This window comes from Poecilia mexicana, unplaced genomic scaffold (assembly GCF_051168715.1).
Source record: "Poecilia mexicana isolate PSO_F unplaced genomic scaffold, ASM5116871v1 scaffold_8, whole genome shotgun sequence".
In the NCBI taxonomy this organism is placed as follows: domain Eukaryota; kingdom Metazoa; phylum Chordata; class Actinopteri; order Cyprinodontiformes; family Poeciliidae; genus Poecilia; species Poecilia mexicana.
In genome coordinates this window covers 9,125,357-9,137,467 of record NW_028263377.1, presented here as the reverse complement: position 1 = coordinate 9,137,467, position 12,111 = coordinate 9,125,357, and the positions used below count along the sequence as shown (strand labels likewise).

At 39.3% G+C, this 12,111-nt stretch overlaps 1 protein-coding gene across 3 annotated transcripts in view; it reads right to left on the bottom strand.

Annotated features, from left to right (window-relative positions):
• Positions 1-6,963, bottom strand: part of card11 (caspase recruitment domain family, member 11) — a 36,412-nt gene extending 29,449 nt beyond the window's left edge. Inside the window, exon 1 of one of the 3 annotated variants that reach the window (XM_088008193.1) lies at positions 6,395-6,963. The gene's annotated coding sequence lies outside the window, so the exon portion shown is untranslated. Of the gene's footprint in view, positions 1-711; positions 3,957-6,394 lie in introns of those variants that run through there. The other 2 variants (XM_088008196.1, XM_088008194.1) reach the window with 2 other exon arrangements.
• Positions 6,964-12,111: the final 5,148 nt, after the last annotated feature.

Genomic DNA, 12,111 nt, shown 5'->3' with positions numbered 1-12,111 from the left:
GTTTTATTAATTAGCTCTCATCTAATCCAAAAGACATTGCATTAACCAAGATGCAATCTTGTTCTGCCATATTCTCTTGTGTGATCTGACGCAGGGGAGAAACGTGTTGGATGTCCACTCCTGGCTACCCAGGAGTGGCGACCTTAAATATTTCCACTCGATTAGTTTCCCACGGAGAGATTGGGATTGTTTGGAAATGGCTTTACAACTCTTCCTGAATTATTTGACAGCTTTTCCCAGTTCACTGCAGATTGCGTTCCTGTTTGGCGTTGTGTTAACACACCTGTATGCTCCAGACCTGCAATCTGCTGATGCCTTCTCTGCTTTACACATGCCGACACTTGCCAATTTTCCATTTCAGATAATTGAACAACGACAAAGTGACATCTGTTTTTCCACAACTAAGGTTGAATTTAAACGATGTAGAACTGTTGAAGACCAGATAGTTTATTTTTATTAGGTCCTGATATGTAAAACCCAAGGCACAGAAACATGAAGAATCGTGACGCGTAGCTACGCAAACTCAACCTGACACATTTCACCATAAAACATTGTTTTCATGCAGTTTCTTATCCTGCATGCTTGTCATTTTTGTACTCCCCTGTCATCTCCTCACTCCCCCTTGCGTTCCATTGCCCCCACCCTCTTTCAAACATTAACACACACATCAACACCAACACACCGTGCCTGCATCGCAAAGCATTTGCATACCTTCAGGTTTGTAGGTGTCACTCCACAATCCTGCTTTGTGACCTGTAGCCAACAGTTACGCAAATCAAGACTGCCCGATGTCCCAGCACAGGTAAACACACACAATCACACACTCTTCATGGCCTGTGAATGAGCTCCGGCTTGCGCTTTCGTGCCGCATTTGAATGGCACATCCTGGTTTAAACTGGGGTTATGCAACAAACGCCGGAGCAGCGACTAATTGACCCCACGACCCCAGCTCCGCATTGGAAGCCATTGTTTGTAGTTTGCAGCCTTGCATGCGTTGTTGCCTCAAGTCGATGCAGACAGATGACAAAACCGCAAACACTCAGACCAGCAGCACGCAGCCAGATGCAATTCCTGCACAAGCGCAAGTGCACATGAACACATCACAACACAGACCCCCCATAAGTAACCACACATGTTTCCTCTTCTCTGTTCTCCTATTTTGGACTTTGTTACCGAGAAAGCTGATCCTTGCTTCCTCCTTTTCAAACCAGATGTGTGTCGCAGCTCTCTTCCTCTATTCTTATTTAAGCCCGTTCACTCAAGCCCTTGTATGTATACGACTGTGCTTTTTTCTTTTTTTTCAGGGCAACACACACACACAATCTAGACCTTTCATTTTTACCCATCTTTTTTTTGATCAAAGCAACACACAGACACATGCAGCAATGCAGACAAGCAACCTGCAAGATGCACTTAGCAAACTCATCGTTTCCACCCTCTTTTTCTCATAACTCGAGTTACTTCAACATCATTTTGCCTTTGAATTTCCAACTCCACCTCGGGTGAATGTTGCAAGATATTTATTTATTTATTTATCTATTTGTGACCTGACAGATGCAAGTGAAGACTTATGAATTTTTTTTTTTTTTTTTGCAATTTTGGGGAAGTCAGAATAAATCTTCTTTTTACTATGCAAATGAACATATGTGCAAATTTAGGGAGGTGAAAAAAAAGACAAGAGTGATTTTACATATTTTGCGTCTTTATAATATGCAGAATTACTAACTGGCTGTATATTGTTGAGTTTACACAGTTAGCCTTTAGTGAACTCCCTTTGTTAAACTGAAATGAAAGCAGGCTTCAGAGTGCTCAATTCAGATTTTGCCCATCTTTGTTATTGCGAATGTACATGAGTCAGATGCGTTACATGTGACAATATTACTCTAAATGTTGGACAAATTCAACTTTTTCTACAGGCTCCAAGTCGGAAAAGCAGCAAAGTGCGCTTGTTTCACTGCGTGCTCTCAAATCAGAGCTACCACATAGGCTAAATTTGCCTTGCTCCACCGCTCTACTAATCCCAGTCACGCAGATAATCAGGGAAATTATGAGGCAAAGTCATAATTTCTCAGTTCTGAACACATGAGTTTAATGAGTCTAGCCGTCTTTTATGACGGAGCAACAGCCACTCGTTAGATCCGTTCAAGTTAAAATAGGACTAGAAAACGGGAGCCCAGAACACCTGGTGAACAATGTATTGTCAATAAGGACCAATATGACCTTTAAAGAATAAAACAGCACCGTTATTTATGAAAAGATGTGCATATCATTACCTACCAGATCATTGGGTAACAAGGAATCCCAAGTTACGGTTTACAAATTGCAAACATTTAGCTTTAGATGTCGGAGGAGTCGCCTTACTGTGTTCGTGCAGAGCATCGAGAAAAGCACATTTGCCCCTCCCCGACCTGTTGCTGCACACTGCTTGTCATCTGGCTTAAAAGGGGAGGAAAAAAAAGCTACTGCACATTTCTCTGGGGTAGAAACATAAAAATTTCCACTCATCTTTACTGTAAACTCAACATTGTGTTAAACTAAAGTTTGTAAGCCGTAAGGCCCGATAATCAGGTAGACATCCCTACAAACTAATCAGCTTAAGTCTAAGTAATCTAATTAATTGTGTTTTAAAATAAAAACAATAACTAGATTATGTATTGTTATATAAATGTTTAACAGGATTAGAATTAACTAACTTTTTTCCAATTAATTCCTATTTTACACTTTTGTTTTAAATTACTGAACAAACATTATAGCGTGATTTTTTTTCTTGTATTAATCAATTACTGAACTATGAGTATTTTATTACATACTGACATTAATTTAAATTTTTAGTAGTAGTTTGTTTTTTTTGTGTGTGTTTTTTTTTTTTACAATTTTGGTGAATTTTTGTTTACGTTTGGAATAAAAAGATTTTCACCGGAAAGTTTTTTTTTCTTCCTTACTTGGGTTGAACAATATTCTGTTCATCATGTACCAGGAGAACGGAAGATGAAAGATAAAGACGAAATTTAAACAATATTTTTGTATACAGATACAGTTTTCAAACACATGACTGGACCAAAGGTTATAATCTTCAATACTAAGATGGTCTTTTTGCTCGTCTGTCACCGTGTCAGTGTGTTTTTGTTTTTGTTCTCTAACCACATACCCAAAATGATGCCACACAAATGACATGCGAGAGCTGAAGGCTTCCTTAAAACTTTATGAAGCCGTCATTTACCACTGCATCAAAACAACGGGGCAACTCAAAACCTACGTCCTTTCAATGAGACAATGAAACACAAATACAAATACAATAAGCAAACACATTCATAGTAAGAATGTAGACTTACTTTTCCTGATAAAGACAGAGCTCACTTTGACAGAAACACTGAGGTGTTTCTGTCAAAAACGTGGGAAACAACAGAAGTGAGGATCAAAAAGTTATCAAAATAATTAGGTGTTTTTTTTTTATTGTATTCTTTCTCTATGGACCTATTTGTGTCTTTAACAAAGCTGATGATTATATCAATAATATTTGAAAACTCCCCAAACTGTGTTGATAATTGCTACTTGGAAAAGTTGAAACAACTTTTCCACGGCGGGTTCAATGACAGCGTCAATGAATGCTGCTTTCAAAAAGTGATTGAACTCCATCTTTTTGTACACTTTAGCAGCACAGTTGGAGAGATAAACGTAATGGTTATAATGATTTGATGATGAGTGACTAACTTTAAGGCAAGAGGCGCTGCAGCCTGTACACAGAGTCACAGCATGAGTGTCGAATCTGATCATTTTCTACTAAGATTACTTTTATCATCCCCACCATGAATACCACAAAACAATCATGATAAAATCACAGGATTTCGCATATCTTGCACAGACAAGCCGTCTCTGTAAAATCAATTGAAATACGGATATTTCAATGAAATTGTAATTTCTCCGTATTACAAATGTAAACTAATGAACCTTTGTTTGGAGCACATGTGTCAAACTCAAGGCCCGGGAGCCAAATCTGGCCTGGTGTAGCTCTTTATGTGGCCCTCTAGACTCCAAATTACATCAATAGGTTTTTCCAGTTCTTCACAAATCTGCAAAATTCACACAAAATCAACATTTCTTTCTGATTTTACTCCAAATTTTCTCAAAATTGGTAAAAAAAAAAAAGAATTAGCTTAAGTGACAGCTGCCTCAACTTTATTTGATGTCAAGTTATAGTCCATAACTGATACAGTGAGTAATAAAAAGTTATACTTAACATTAGTGCAAATATTATAACAATTCTTTACTAATATTTCTAAATTGGCACCACAAAATCTGTAATTTTGATTGTAAAAAAACACTAAATCAAGGAGAAACTGCTAATTATTGATATTTTAACAGTTTAATTGGTTTTATCAATATATCCTGACATAACCGGCCCTTTAAGAACATTCATATTTTTAATAAGGCCCGAAATGAAAATGGGTTTGACAGCCCTGTTTTAGAGGAAGGTTTTGCTTACTGTGTTTACTTGCGGCATGTCAGGAGCTCATACTGGAAGCATATTCTTGCCTGCTTTATTGCATCACCGCACTTCAACACACTGAGAAATAAAAAAAAAAAAGCTAACTACTATAAATGACCAACTTGAATGACATCTGTAACCAAAGCTAAGCAAGTCGATTTCATAAATCCTTTCTTCACACTTTCACTGTTTTTATTGCCGCAAAGAAACTCACTCAAGCCTCACGAGTGAATAATTTACAGTGTGAACAACTGGCATCTGTTTTGTCTGCGAGCTGTCGAGCAGTTTTGTTCCCCCACTCACTTGTGCGATCAAACATCGAAATCAATCCTACTGCTGGACCTTCCTGTCAATCCCAATCCGAGCCAAACCTCCAGAGCCGCGGGCCCGGGGCTTCTGGGGGTTCGCCATCAGCGCACCGGTCTGGTGCTCTGATGCAGGCAGATATGATTGGTTCAGGTGTACAAATTGTCATAAAGGCTTCATTGTCCAGCCGCAGAGCCGAAGCCTGCAGGAACTTGATACATGTGTTCCTATTGTGTCGACAGAAAGAGCAAAAGGGGGCCAGAGGTTCGGCTCTGACAACCATTATTTGAAAAAGCTGAAATAATTTGCATTAAAACAAACAAAAGAAAAAAAAAAAGAGAAAAAAAAAAAAACAGTGAACAGCAGACAGGTGCCGTGTAAACCACAACGCAGTTCGGGTTCAATTCTGCAAATATGCGGAAAGGTTTGAAATTATGACCAACATAATGAGCCTCTGACGGATTTTGGAGCATGCACAGACTCCTCTTGGGTTGTGCACACACATTAAAACAGAAAGTAGTGCATACTTGTGAACAACTTTCAGTAACTTGAAATAGCCTGCATTTATACTCAACCCACCTTTTCTCTGATTCCTTCTAAATAAAAACAAGTGTAGCCAACTGCTCTCACATGACACCTACTCCCCAAAAAGTGGTTAAATTCAGCATAAATCCAGCTGAATATTGAAGCACAATGAGGTTTGTTAATATCAATAATACTGAGATAAATACAAAGTAGTACAAGAAAGAGAATGGTTTAGGTAAAAGCAGATGTGTGTGTGTGTGTGTGTGTGTGTGTGTGTGCGTGTGTGTGTGTGTGTGTGTGTGTGTGTATTAGAATGGCCCAGTCAAAGTCCAGACCTAAATCCAATTGAGCTTAAAAACTGCTGTTTTCTGCCTCTCTCCATCCAATCTGACTGAGCTTCAGACATTTCAGTCTCTTGATATGCAAAACAGATTGAAACGTGAATGTAAATGCAACACTTTCCAATTTTGATTGTAAAAATGTTTGAAAATCCATGTATTGTTGTCCAATCTGAGAGAAAAAAACACATTACTTTGCATTGGTCTGCCACATCAAATCCAAATATGACACAAAGTAGGTAGAAAGTCAAAATGTCTAAAGGTTCAAGGTATGTGAATACCTTTGCCAGGCAGTGGAAGTCATAGTGCTGCAGATGATTGATTTAGCTCATGTGCTTGATTTAACCCCCTTCCCCCCGACTGCCTCTCTCTGATTCCCAGGCTTACTGGTTCCCATTATCCGCTGCACCTGCTGCTGGAATCCCAAGCATTTTCATGAGGGCTGATAAAGACTTAGTGATGACAAAGAAACTAAACTCTCTCCTCCGGCTTGAGCCAAGAGCATGTCAGAGGCGAGGGAACAGAGGCAGACTTGGACCTTTCTAGTCCATATAAGCAGGTTATAAGCAACTTCGTATCGTTACGGGTAAAACACAGCTCTGCTTTCGACGACACGTTTAGCCTGTGGAGTGAGAGAGAGCCTGTGCGCCTCGGTTCTCCACTCATGACCCCCCCGACTGATGGCATTTAAATTCAGACACGGACACACGTAGAGACCCGCGGGGTCAGCTTTTCTCACCTGAAATGATGATCCAAAGGTCCGCCGGAAATCAAACAGATGTTCTGGTAGTTTCTTGAGAAAGACAACCAAAGAAGCGCGCGCGCTCCGCAGAAAAGAAAAAGAAGAAGAAGAAGGAGGAGGAGGGGGGAAAAAAGTTTTTTACGCTCAGGTTGTCTCCATGTATCCGACTCGAGGAGTAGCAGGTGTTAGAATAAAGCCGGTCGGACTCGGCGGCTGTTGAGCCCCGTCTCTCTGAGCCGCAGAGTGAGGTGGAGACAGACCGAAACGGAGAGAAACTGTCGCCCAGAGAGGCAGACAGAGAGCGGAGGTGGGCGGGTTGAGCTCAGATGGAAATAAGCTCTCTGCTGCTGCTGCTGCTGTGAAAGGAAGAGCTCAACTCCACCGCTGCTGCTGCTGCTGCTGCTGTGATCAGATACGGACAAAGTGGCCAATGACTGCTCACCTCCACCTTTAAAATCAACTGCGAGTCCAATAATAGCTCGCTCTTCTTAATTTCGCCCAACGTGAACTCTCTGTTTACTCCCTCAGCTGCGCCATGTCAACACAAGAAGGAGACTCTTCAGTATTTCCATCAAGCTGCATGCTTTGGTCCCACGGTTTACTTCTTCTAAGAGAAACAATGGTTCCAACCAACCACAACCTCACAAAGAATGAGCAATGATCCAATTATAGCCCGCACGGTGCGAGCAAAACAAGCCCCGAGTGTTATATAGAAGATGGTTGAACTGAATCACTTTCTGAATCGTGACTAAGTCTGCTTTTCACTATCAAAAGATTTTTTTTTTTTATTATTATTTGAAGAGGCTGGATTTATTCTGGGTCTAGGTAAACCCCCCTGTAAGATCTAACACACAGTTTATGCCCGTTTCTAGCCTGTAAGTGACGAACAGCTCAGCATTAACTTCATCACACCGAGATCCTTATTTATATGCTGCCAACACTAATGTATACATATCTAGGTATAAATGTGTTTGTATTTTATATTTATCTTTAAGTTTCTCATTTAAGGTATATATATATATATATATATATATATATATATATATATATATATATATATATATATATATATATATATATATATATATATATATATATATATATATAAAAATTCCCCTCTCACCCTCCGTGGGTGGTCTCTTTCATCCTCTGAGCTCGGGTCCTCTACCAGAGGCCTGGGAGCTTGAGGGTTCTGCGCAGTATCTTGGCTGTGCCTAGAACTGCACATTTCTGGACTGAGATGTCTGATGTTGTTCCTGGGATCTGTTTGAGCCACTGCTCCAGTTTGGGGGTGACTGCCCCGAGGGCCCCGATGACCACAGGCACCACTGTGGTCTTCACCTTCCAGGCCTTCTCCAGTTCCTCTCTGAGGCCCTGGTATTTCTCCAGTTTCTCATGCTCCTTTTTCCTGATGTTGTGGTCACTTGGTATTGCTACATCCACCACAACGGCTTTCCTCTGTTCTTTATCCACCACCACAATGTCCGGTTGGTTCGACATTACCATCTTGTCTGTCTGGATCTGGAAGTCCCACAGGATCTTAGCTCGGTCATTCTCCACCACCTTTGGGGGTGTCCCCCATTTTGACCTCGGGGCTTCCAGTCCATATTCTGCACAGATGTTCCTGTACACTATGCCCGCCACTTGGTTATGTCGTTCCATGTACGCTTTCCCTGCCAGCATCTTGCACCCTGCTGTTATGTGCTGGACTGTCTCAGAGGCCTCCTTGCACAACCTACACCTTGGGTCTTGTCTGGTGTGGTAGATCTGAGCCTCTATTGCTCTGGTGTTTAGGGCCTGTTCCTGGGCGGCCAGGATGAGGGCCTCCGTGCTGTCCTTGAGTCCAGCTTTCTCCAGCCATTGGTAGGATTTCCTGATATCAGCCACTTCAGTTATTTGTCGGTGGTACATCCCATGTAGGGGCTTGTCTTCCCATGATGGTTCCTCCAGCACCTCGTCCTCTGTTCCCCATTGCCTGAGACATTCGCTGAGCACATCGTCCGTTGAGGCTTTGTCCTTGATGTATTTATGGATCTTAGATGTTTCATCCTGGACAGTGGCTCTCACACTCACTAGTCCTCTGCCTCCTTCCTTACGGCTCGTGTATATATATATATATATATATATATATATATATATATATATATATATATATATTTTTTTTTTTTTTTTTTAGTGTTTTAATTTGTGTACACAAACTTTGCAAATAAAGCTGATTCTGAAATTATTATTTTTGGGATCAGTGGAGTGGTTATTAATAGTTAGTATCTTACAAGCAGTCTCTGAACATCCCCAGTTTGGAGAAACAAAGCTCGGTTCTTATAGGAGAGCAGTGGCTGTTTTCCATATGTTTTTCATATGCGGCCCTGCTGACCCGAAGCTATGCGGGCCAGGTGGGTGACATGGAGGCGCCGCCAAACAAAAAAGTAGTCTGTCAGTCTGTCAAATTAGCTTTTTATTGCTTGTTTGCGTCCAGTCACTCCGCGCTGAAGTTTTGGTTTCGGATGTGAACTGAATTAAAGGGATTATTTGTCTGGTCTGTATTTGATCGCTTCCAATTTCAAATATAAATAAAGTGCTTGAACCAGAGCTCCTTTAATCTACTTTCAAAATGAAAATGTCATTTTTAGCATTAGCACAAGCATGTAGCGAATTATGCCAGACTGTTTAGAGTTTGTGATTTGTAAAGGTGGTAATTGACTTGTGAAAACAAAATTAATTGCAAAAAAAAAAAAGTTATCTATTAAGATAAAACATTACGACGAAAAGTCTTGAATTTCTAACAACTTTACCGATTTGTGAACTCTTTCAAAAGGAAAGCAATAATTTTCTCTTTTTGAGCCAGAATATTGATCATCTTCAGAAATTTGTATTGGTAAAAATCTGTTTCTCCTCTTTACTGACATTTTTCTTTTTTCAAAAAAAAATCTGACTTGATTTCTTTCCATGCACGTTCGCCGTCCAGGTCTGATGAATCAAAGTATGTTATTTAAAGAACATGAGGTGGTGAAATACTTGCAAAAACATCCATATATCACATCCTAACGGCACCGACTTGAGCAGTGACGTCAGAACACAAAGGCTGGCATAACGATGATGCGCTCTGGAATCATGTCCCTGCTTAAAAAGAGGAGTGTTCAAAACAGACATTAGATCATCCAGAGATCCAGCAGACCTCACAGGCCACAGGAGGTGGCATGTTTTGGGTGGGCCAACTGGTTCCGCTGGACCTCGCCTTGTTATCACTCCTGGGAGTTGTGCAGTGCAGGTCCCAGCAAGATACTCTGTTGAAACCAAATCTGGGAAATCTACTCCGCCCTGATCTTGTCCAACTTAAATCTGTTTTTTTGTTTGTTTGTTTGTTTCTAAGATATCCGGATGAGCAGCTCATAGTTTAGAGGTGAAGACCTCTTTAGGACAAACGTGAATAAAAACACAGAGGAAAATACAAATTGTTTCACCTCGAGCACATTAGACTGCTCTTTAGCCAAAAGTCTCCTACAATGTCATTGTCTCATGTATGATGAATGCTGAGGTTGGTTGGTGGTGATTTTATAGTTTGCTGTTTTATAATCAAATTGGAAAACTGAAGTTCCCACATCCTCCAACCGGAGTTGGATAGTCACTATTTGTTACGTTTACAGTATTACATTTACTTGAGTAATATTTTACAAAAATTATTTACTTTTAGGAGTATTTTTACTATGCTCTACTTTTTACTTCTGCTTGAGTGATTTTATTATGACGTATTTCTACTCTTACTTGAGTCAAATTTCTGGATTCTCTACCCACTGTGAGCAACTTTGCTGAATAAAGAACAGACTCTCAGTCTGTCTGTAAATTCAAGTTAATGAAACCTTTTTTTTTTTTTTTTTTTAAATAAATGAGTAGTAATAGTTGCTCACATGAAGACAGCCAGCCATGGCAACATCTAAAACAAATTTTCCCAAATTGCTGAAGCCACAAAACACAATATCTGTGTCACTGCTACACCGGTTAGCCATGATGACTAGTTGTTATTGTAGAAAAACCGCATATTTTAGCAACACATGATTTATTGTGCAACAATCTGCTGAAAATAATCTCATAAACCCACAAATGTTATTCATAAGTTCCCAATCAGGATGTGAACTTTGCCTGCGTTCTCCTAACATTCCTGCATTAAAATATGATGAGTCAAGCGCTTACAAAGAACTGCTGCACTACTGCTATATAAATGGCAACATTTAAATATTTCAAAACCTGTAAAGAGATGACACTTTCTTTGGTTTTTGTATCCATTATTTGCACAGTGTAAAATTAACCTCTGCTGCATGGTGTATGCCATGCAATAGAAAATATTAAATTAAAAGTGACTAATTAGTTTAATGATTCTCTATAGCCAAGGCTTTTGGGTAATTCTCAGAGCTTAGCAGATGTAGCAAACTGAGTCATTTTAAATTATTTTAATATTCATAAACTAACCAGTCTCGCTGGTTGTCTCAAATTAATAAGTTTCATAGATCCCATATTATCTGATCTGTGTACATCCTTGCTTGCAGCAATCAAAGCAGGCAGACAAGTATAATGACTGGCAATAACAACATTAAAAATTTATAGAAATAATTCTATTAAAAGAAGAAGAGCTGATTTGTTTGAATTTTTTAAAATATATTTATTGAAACCCAAAAATACCAGTTTGCTGGAAGGGCAATTAGAAATATCATGACTAATTATGGCTGAAGAAAATAAAGTAAGGCAAACATAAATAACTAATAAACAATAAAGTAAATAACAGTGATGAGATAAAACAACATATTTTAAACATAACACTATGGATTGAGACTTAAGGCCTACACATAATCCTCAAGAAAAGAGAAATGTGTTCTCTTTTCCAAAGCTCTGAAAGCAAAAGGACATCATTTCGTCCTTGTAGCTCTTCTCTGGACATTGTTGCAGTTTGTTCTGAATTTATATGCTAAAAAACAATTATTTTCTTGATGTCCTGCTGGGTATGCGTTGGTATTTACTGGAGCTGAAATGTATAAATTATTTGTCTGACATCAGTTGCCTGGAAGGAAATATGTTGAAATACTGGAGAGGAGTTTTATGACCCAGTTTTAAGACGATAAATTAAATGTTCTAACATAGCAAACTCTGTGACGCCACACCAATGGACTGATTATGATATCTTGACAGTTCAAACCTTTTCTGTCCCTAGTAAGTAATGCAGGCGCGCAGAGGGCAGGATAGAAGAAAAGATCGGCATCTTGGGGTCACCAAGTCATCATTACAACCATTAGATGCTGCGTTCATGCTAACAGTTGTTTTTGTGGAGTGTTATTCCTATAAAAACTGTCCTGACACACATGTAGATTTTGCTAACCTCTTTTTAAACTTTAACTCTGATTATATCCAAAACTGTCTGCTTTGGTCAAATAAGAGTTTTTTGTTGTTGTTTTTTTTTATAAACACTCCATGACAGAGGACCTTATTGAAGTTGATGACATAATGAAGACTTTCAAATACCAGTAGATTTTAAACAAGTATCTGACTCTATCAGACAGCTGAAAATGGATAACCAATAGATCTTTTCAAATAATGATCCAAAACATGGCAAGTCAGCATAGGAGTGGTTCAGAAGCCACAAAACAAATTCCTTCTCAGTTCTACAGAAGTCCCGTGTGTTGACTCAGAACTAGAATGATCAACAGAAATTGAGGAATTGTGATTTC